Source organism: Bison bison, unplaced genomic scaffold (genome assembly GCF_000754665.1).
Source record: "Bison bison bison isolate TAMUID 2011002044 unplaced genomic scaffold, Bison_UMD1.0 scf7180017851016, whole genome shotgun sequence".
Classification (NCBI taxonomy): Eukaryota; Metazoa; Chordata; class Mammalia; order Artiodactyla; family Bovidae; genus Bison; species Bison bison.
In genome coordinates this window covers 43,755-52,852 of record NW_011481589.1, presented here as the reverse complement: position 1 = coordinate 52,852, position 9,098 = coordinate 43,755, and positions in this window count along the sequence as shown.

Here is a 9,098-nt window from a genome sequence, read left to right as displayed (position 1 = left end):
CTGTCCTCCAATCAGTAACTTTTATTGCCTATTCACTTGATGCCAGCCCCTATTTGCCAGCTGTCATACTATACTACACATCTTTTAAGGTACTGTACTGAAAGATCAAAAATGTTTTCTTTTTTAAGAAAAGATACAAAAATTGCTACTCTAGTGAACACATGAGTGATAAGAAAGCAGGGCAGCCTTATTGGTGATCTGGGGAGTTTTAGAGTTCTACATAGGTCAAACTAATCACAGCATTCTCTTATGCCAATCCAGAGCAAGACCCTGACTTTTTTCAAGAGAGAGGTGAAAAATCTGCAAAAGAAAAGGTTGAAGCTTGTAGAGGTTGGTTGTTCATGTTTAAGGAGAGAAGCCATCTCAATAACATATAAGTGCGAGGTGAAGCAGCAAGTGCTGATGTAGAAATAGCAAGTCAGCCTGAAGATCTCACTAAGAAAATTAATGATGGTGGTTACACTAAACAACAGATTTTTCTATGTAAATGAAACAGCCTTATATGGAAAGAAAATGCCATAGCATCTTCATAGCTAGAGAGGAGAAGTCAATACCTGACCTCAAAGCTTCAAAGAAGAGTCTGATTCACTTGCTAGGGGCTAATGCTGTCGGTGACTTTAAGTTGATGCAAAAGCTCATTGATCATTTTGAAAATCCTCAGCCCCTCAAGAATTATGCTAAATCTACTCTGTCTGTGCTCTATAAATGGAACAGAAAAGCCTGGATAACAGTACATATGTTAACAATACAGTTTACTAAATATTTTGAGCCCAATCTTGAGAGCTACTACTCAGAAAAAAGATTCCTTCCAAATTTACTGCTCATTGGCAGTGCACCTGTTCATCCAAGAGCTCTAAACAGAGTTGTACAGTGACACTCATATTATTTTTATGCCTACTAACCTAATGTCCTGCAATTCATTGATCAAGGCATCATTTTGACCTCAAATCTCATTATCTTAAAAATACACTTCATAGGGCTATAGCTGCCATAGACAGTGATTCCTCTGATGGATCTTGGCAAAATAAGTTGAAAAACTTCTGGAAAGGATTCACCGTTGAAGATGCCATTAAGAACAGTCATGACTCATGGGAAGAAATCAAAATAGCAACATTAACAGGAATTTGGAAGAAGTTGATTCCAACTCTCATGGTTGACTAAGGCTTCCTTGAAGGAGCAACTGCAGATGTGGTGTAAATAACAAGAGGATTAGAATCTCAAGTAGAGCCTGATGATGTGACTGAATTGCTGCAAACTCATGATAAAATTTAATGGATGAGGAGTTGCTTTTTATGGCTGAGTAAAGAAGGTGGTTTCTTGAGATGGAAAATATTCCTGGTACAGATGCTGTGAAGATTGTTGAAATGACAACAAATAATTTAGAATATTGCATAAATTTAGTAGATAAAGCAGCAGCAAGTTTTGAGAGGACTTACTCCAACTTTGAAAGAAGTTCTACAGTGGGCAAAATATTTTCAAACAGCATTGTATTCTACAGAGAAATGGTTTGTGAAAAAAGTCAATATATGCAGCAAACTTTGTAGTCTTATTTTAAGGTATTGCCACAGGCATTCCAATTTTTAGCAACCACTTCTTTGATCAATCAGCAGCCATCAACATCAAGGCAAGACCCACTGCTGGCAAAAAGATTACAGCTCAATGAAGGCTCAGATGATTGTAGGCATTTTTTAGTGATAACATATTTTTTAATTAAGGTAGGTATGAAAAGACAACATACAGAATTGGAGAAAATATCTGCAAATGATACAACAGACAAGGGCTTAATCTCCAAAATATACAAACAGCTCATACACTTCAACAACAAAGAAACACAACCCAATTAAAAAATGGACAGAAGACCTTAATAGACATTTCTCCAAAGAATACATACAGATGACCAGTAGGCACATGGAAAGATGCCCAACATCACTAATTATTAGAGAAATGCAAATCAAAACTGCAATGAGATATCAACTCACATCAGTCAGAATGGCCATCATTAAAAAGTTGACAAATAACATATGCTGAACAGAGTGTGGAGAAAAGGGAACCATCCTACACTGTTGGTGGGAATGTGAATTGGTGCAGTCACTATGGGAAACCATGTGGCGGTTCCTTAGAAAACTAAAAATAGAATTACCATATGTTCCACCAATCCCACTCCTGGAAAAATACCTGGACAAAACTATAATTCAAAAAGATACATTCATCCCTATGTTCATAGCAGCACTACTCACAATAGTCAAATCATGGAAACAATCTAAATGTCCATAGATAGATGACCAGATAAGAAAAACTGGTATACATATACAGTGGAATACTACTCACTGATAAAAAGGAATGGAATAATGCCATTTACAGCAACTTGGATGCAACTAGAGATTATCTCATTAAGTGAAGTAACTCAGAAAGAGAAAGAAGGGGACAGTCCTAAGATGGTGGTGGAATAGAACGGAGAGACCACTTTCTCCCCCACAAATTCATCAAAAGAACATTTGAACGCTGAACGAATTCCACAAAACAACTTCTGAATGCTGGCAGAAGACATCAGGCACCCAGAAAGGCAGCCTATTGTCTTTGAAAGGAGGCAGGAAAAAATATAAAAGATAAAAAAGAGAGACAAAAGAGGTAGGGACGGAGATCCATCCCAGGAAGGGAGTCTTGGAAAAGAGAGAAGTTTCCAAACACCAAGAAACACTCTCACTGGCAAGTCTGTGACGAGCCTTGGAACCTCAGAGGGCAACATAACTGGGAGGAAAAATAAATAAATAATTAAAACCCACAGATTATGTGCCTAAGGCACCTTCCAGCAGAGAAGCAGCCCAGACACTCGCATCCACCAGTAGCAAGCGGGGACTGGACGGGGAGGTGTGGGCTGCATTGCTTAGGGTGAGGACCGGGCATGAATGCCCTGAGGGCAATCTGAGGGAACTAACTAGAGATAGCAACCCAGACTGTGGGATAGCTATCCAGCGAAAAGCCCTAACCTAAGAAACCTCCAGGCCCGCTGACAGAACAAAGGACTGAGCAGAGCTAGCCGGCTGCCAGCCAGCCCATCCCCCACAGGAGACAGGCAGGTGAGGGCAACCAGAGCCAGAAGGGGGCAATCGCGGCCCCAGAGGCATCATCTACCAAACTGCAAGCAGGCTTTGTTGCTAACCAAGACTTCTTGGGATTCTGGATGGTCGACATCTGCCAGGAGGGTCACAGCCAGAGATCAGCTCCCCAGAAGAGACACATGGCACACCTGAGAAGGCGCGCCGTTGTACACCCAGAAAACTGAGCGGAAGGGATGGAGGAGGCGATAAGTTGCAGCTCCAACTGGGGGCGACTGCACTCACCAAGCACCCGGTCACCTGAGCTGCTCGGACCTGGGAAGGGCACAAAACACAGGCCCAACCAAGTCTGTGCCTTTGTGGAGTGCCCGAGAACCTGAACTTAAGCGGCTTAGACTTGGGAAGTGCATGAAACCCAGGGCCCACCTCAGACAGTTCCCGGCAGAGCAACCTAGAGCCTGAACAGTGTAGAATGGGAAAGCACACACGCCGTGAGAGGGGGCAAACCCAGTGTGGCCGAGAAACTGCGAGCACTCCCCAGACACACCAGTGATATTTGTTTGCAGTGTTCCTCCCTCCCCACAGCACGACTGAACAAGTAAGCCTAAAAAAGTGACTACCACTGCCTCCTTGTGTCAGGGCGGAAGTTAGACACTGAAGAGACCAGCAAACAGAAGAAGCTAAAATAAACAGAGGGAACCGCTTTGGAAGTGACAGGTGCAACAGATTAAAACCCTGCAGTTAGCACTGACTACATAGGAAGGGGCCTATAGATCTTGAGAAGTGTAAACCAGATCAAGGAACTATCTGAAAATGAACTGACCTCACACTGTCCACAACAACACCAGAGAAAGTCCTAGATATATTTTTACTATTATCATTTTTTAAATTAAAAAAAATTTAAGTCCTCTATTACTCCTTAATTTTCCTTTTTGTAACCTACTATTACTTTGCAAAAAAAACAAAGACCCTATTTTTAAAGCAAACTTCATATATATATATTTTATAATTTTTGTGACTTTGATTTTTTCTTTAATATTGTATTTTTGAGAATCTAACCTCTACTCTAGATTTTTAATCTTTGCTTTTTGGTATTTGTTATCAATTTTGTACCTTTAAGAACCCAATCTTCAGTATCCATTTTTACTTGGGAGCAAGATTACTGGCTGGATTGCTCTCTCCCCCTTTGGACTCTCCTTTTTCTCCACCAGGTCGCCTCTATCTCCTCCCTCCCCCTTCTCTTCTCTACCCAACTCTGTGAATCTCTTTGTGTGTTCCGGGCTGTGAAGAACACTTAGGGAACTGATTACTGGCTACATCAGTCTCTCTCCTTTTGATTCCCCCTTTTATCCTCCTGGCCACCTCTGTCTCCTTCCTCCCTCTTCTTTTCTCTGTGTAACTCCGTGAACATCTCTGAGGGATCCAGACTATGGAGAGCACATAGGGAAGTGATTACTGGCTAGCTTGCTCTCTCCCCTTTTGATTCCCCCTCTTCTCCTCCTAGTCACATCTATCTTCCTCCCTGCCTCTTCTCTTCTCCATGTAACTCTGTGTACCTCTCCGGGTGTCCCTCACTGTGGAGAAACTTCTATCATTAACCTAGATGTTTTATCATCGGTGCTGTGGAGATGAAGAAGTCTTGAGGCTACTATAAGAATAAGACTGAAAACCAGAGGCAGGATGCTTAAGTCCAAATCCTGAGAACACCGGAGAACTCCTGACTCCAGGGAACCTTAATCAATTAATCATCAAACACCTCCATACCTACACTGAAACCAAGCACCACCCAAGGGCCAACAAGTACCAGAGAAAGACATACCATACAAATTCTCAAGTAACACAGGAACATATCCCTGAACTTCAATATACAGGCTGCCCAAAGTCACACCAAATCCACTGACATCTCAAAACTCATTACTGGACACTTCATTGCATTCCAGAGAGAAGAAATCCAGCTCCACCCACCAAACACCGACACAAGCTTCCCTAACCAGGAAACCTTGACAAGCCACCCGTCCAACCTGACCCAGAGCTAGGAACCTCCACAGTAAAGAGGAACCACAAACTGCCAGAATACGGAAAGGTCACCCCAAACACAGCAATATAAATAAGATGAAAAGGCAGAAAAATATCGAACAGGTAAAGGAACAGGATAAATGCCCACCAAACCAAACAAAAGAGGAAGAGATAGGGAATCTACCTGATAAAGAATTCCGAATAATGATAGTGAAAAGGATCCAAAATCTTGAAAACAAAATGGAGTTACAGATAAATAGCCTGGAGATAAGGATCGAGAAGATGCAAGAAATGTTTAACAAGGACCTAGAAGAAATAAAAAAGAGTCAATATATAATGAATAATGCAATAAATGAGATCAAAAACACTCTGCAGGGAACCAACAGTAGAATAACTGAGGCAGAAGATAGGATAAGTGAGGTGGAAGATAGAATGGTAGAAATAAATGAAACAAAGAGGAAAAAATAAAAAAGAATTAAAAGAAACAAGGACAACCTCAGAGACCTCTGGGACAATGTTAAACACCCCAACATTCGAATCATAAGAGTCTCAGAAGAAGAAGACAAAAAGAAAGACTATAAGAAAATACTTGAGGAGATAATAGTTGAAAACTTCCCTAAAATGGGGAAGGAAATAGCCACCCAAGTCCAAGAAACCCAGAGAGTCCCAAACAGGATAAACCCACGGCAAAACACCCCAAGACACATATTAATCAAATTAACAAAGATCAAATACAAAGAACAAATATTAAAAGCAGCAAGGAAAAAACAACAAATAACACACAAGGGGATTCCCATAAGGATAACAGCTGATCTTTCAATAGAAACTCTTCAGGCCAGAGGGGAATGGCAAGACATACTTAAAATGATGAAAGAAAATAAACTACAGCCCAGATTACTGTACCCAGCAAGGATCCCCTTCAAATATGAAGGAGAAATCAAAAGCTTCACAGACAAGCAAAAGCTGAGAGAATTCAGCACCACCAAACAAGCTCTCCAACAAATGCTAAAGGATCTTCTCTAGAGAAGAAACACAGAAAAGGTTTATAAACTCAAACTCAAAACAGCAAAGTAAATGGCAATGGGATCATAGTTATCAATAAGTACCTTAAATGTAAATGGGTTGAATGCCCCAACCAAAAGATAAAGACTGGCTGAATGGATACAAAAACAAGACACTTATATATGTTGTCTACAAGAGACCCACATCGAAACAAGGGACACATACAGACTGAAAGTGAAGGGCTGGAAAAAAGATATTTCATGCAAATGGAGACCAAAAGAAAGCAGGAGTATCAATACTCATAACAGATAAAATAGACTTTAAAACAAAGGCTGTGAAAAGAGACAAAGAAGGACACTACATAATGATCAAAGGATCAATCCAAGAAGAAGAATAACAGTTATAAATACATATGCACCCAACACAGGAGCACCACAATATGTAAGGCAAATGCTAACAAGTGTGAAAGGGGAAGTTAACAGTAACACAATAATAGTGGGAGACTGTAATACCCCATTCACACCTCTGGATAGATCAATTAAACATAAAATTAGCAAGGAAACACAAACTTTAAATGATACAATGGATCAGTTAGACCTAATTGATATCTATAGGACATTTCACATCAAAACAATGAATTTCACCTTTTTCTCAAGCGCACATGGAAACTTCTCCAGGATAGATCACATCCTGGGCCATAAATCTAGCCTTGGTAAATTCAAAAAAAATTGAAATCATTCCAAGCATCTTTTCTGACCACAATGCAATAAGATTAGATGTCAATTACAGGAGAAAAACTATTAAAAATTCCAACATATGGAGGCTGACCAACACACTGCCGAATAACCAACAAATAACAGAAGAAATAAAAAAAGAAATCCAAATACGCATAGAAACGAATGAAAATGAAAACACAACAACACAAAAACTATGGGACACTGTAAAAGCAGTGATAGGGGAAGGTTCATAGCAATACAGGCTTACCTCAAGAAACAAGAAAAAAGTCAAATAAATAATCTAACTCTACACCTAAAACAACTTGAAAAGGAAGAAATTAAGAACCCCAGGTTTAGTAGAGGAAAGAAATCTTAAAAATTAGGGCAGAAACAAATGCAAAATAAACAAAAGAGACCATAGCAAAAATCAACAAAGCCAAAAGCTGGTTCTTTGATAAGATAAACAGAATTGACAAACCATTAGCCAGACTCATCAAGAAACAAAGGGAGAAAAATCAAATCAACAAAATTAGAAATGAAAATGGAGAGATCACAACAGACAACACAGAAATACAAAGGATCATAAGAGACTACTATCAGCAATTATATGTCAATAAAATGGACAACGTGGAAGAAATGGACAAATTCTTAGAAAAGTACACTTTCCAAATTGAACCAGAAAGAAATGGAAAACCTTAACAGAACCATCACAAGCACGGAAATTGAAACTGTAATCAGAAATCTTCCAGCAAACAAAAGCCCAGGTCCAGATGGCTTCACAGCTGAATTCTACCAAAAATTTAGAGAAGAGCTAACACCTATCCTACTCAAACTCTTCCAGAAAATTGCAGAGGAAGGTAAACTTCCAAACTCATTCTATGAGGCCACCATCACCCTAATACCAAAAGCCAAGAAAGATGCCACAAAAAAAGAAAACTACAGGCCAATATCACTGATGAACATAGATGCAAAAATCCTCAACAAAATTCTAGCAAACGGAATCCAACAACATATTAAAAAAATCATACATCATGACCAAGTGGGTTTTATCCCAGGGATGCAAGGATTCTTCAATATCCACAAATCAATCAACGTAATATACCACATTAACAAATTGAAAAATAAAAGCCATATGATTATCTCAATAGATGCAGAGAAAGCCTTTGACAAAATTCAACATCCATTTATGATAAAAACTCTCCAGAAAGCAGGAATAGAAGGAACATACCTCAACATAATAAAAGCTATATCTGACAAACCCACAGCAAACATTATCCTCAGTGGTGAAAAATTGAAAGCATTTCCCCTAAAGTCAGGAACAAGACAAGGGTGCCCACTCTCACCACTACTATTCAACATAGTTTTGGAAGTTTTGGCTGCAGCAATAAGAGCAGCAAGAGAAATAAAAGGAATCCAGATTGGAAAAGAAGAAATAAAACTCTCACTATTTGCAGATGACATGATCCTATACAGAGAAAACCATAAAGACTCCACCAGAAAATTACTAGAGCTAATCAATGCATATAGTAAAGTTGCAGGATATAAAATCAACACACAGAAATCCCTTGCATTCCTATACACTAACAATGAGAAAATAGAAAGAGAAATTAAGGAAACAATTGCATTCACCATTGCAATGAAAAGAATAAAATACTTAGGAATACATCTACCTAAATAAACAAAAGATCTATATATAGAAAACTATAAAACACTGGTGAAAGAAATCAAAGAGGACACAAATAGATGGAGAAATATACCATGTTCATGGACCGGAAGAATCAATATAGTGAAAATGAGTGTACTACCCAAAGCAATCTATAGATTCAATGCAATCCCTATCAAGCTACCAATGGTATTTTTCACAGAAGTAAAGCAAATAATTCCACAATTTGTATGGAAATACAAAAAAACCTTGAACAGCCAAAGCAATCTTGAGAAAGAAGAATGGAACTGGAGACATCAACCTGCCTGACTTCAAGCTCTACTACAAAGCCACAGTCATCAAGACAGTATGGTACTGGCACAAAGACAGAAATATAGATGAATGGAACAAACCAGAAAGCCCAGAGATAAATCCATGCACTTATGGACACCTTATCTTCGACAAAGGAGGCAAGAATATACAATGGATTAAAGACAATCTCTTTAACAAGTGGTGTTGAGAAAACTGGTCAACCATTTGTAAAATAATGAAACTAGAACACTTTCTAACACCATACACAAAAATAAACTCAAAATGGATTAAAGATCTAAATGTAAGACTAGAAACTATAAAACTCCTAGAGGAAAACATAGGCAAAACACTCTG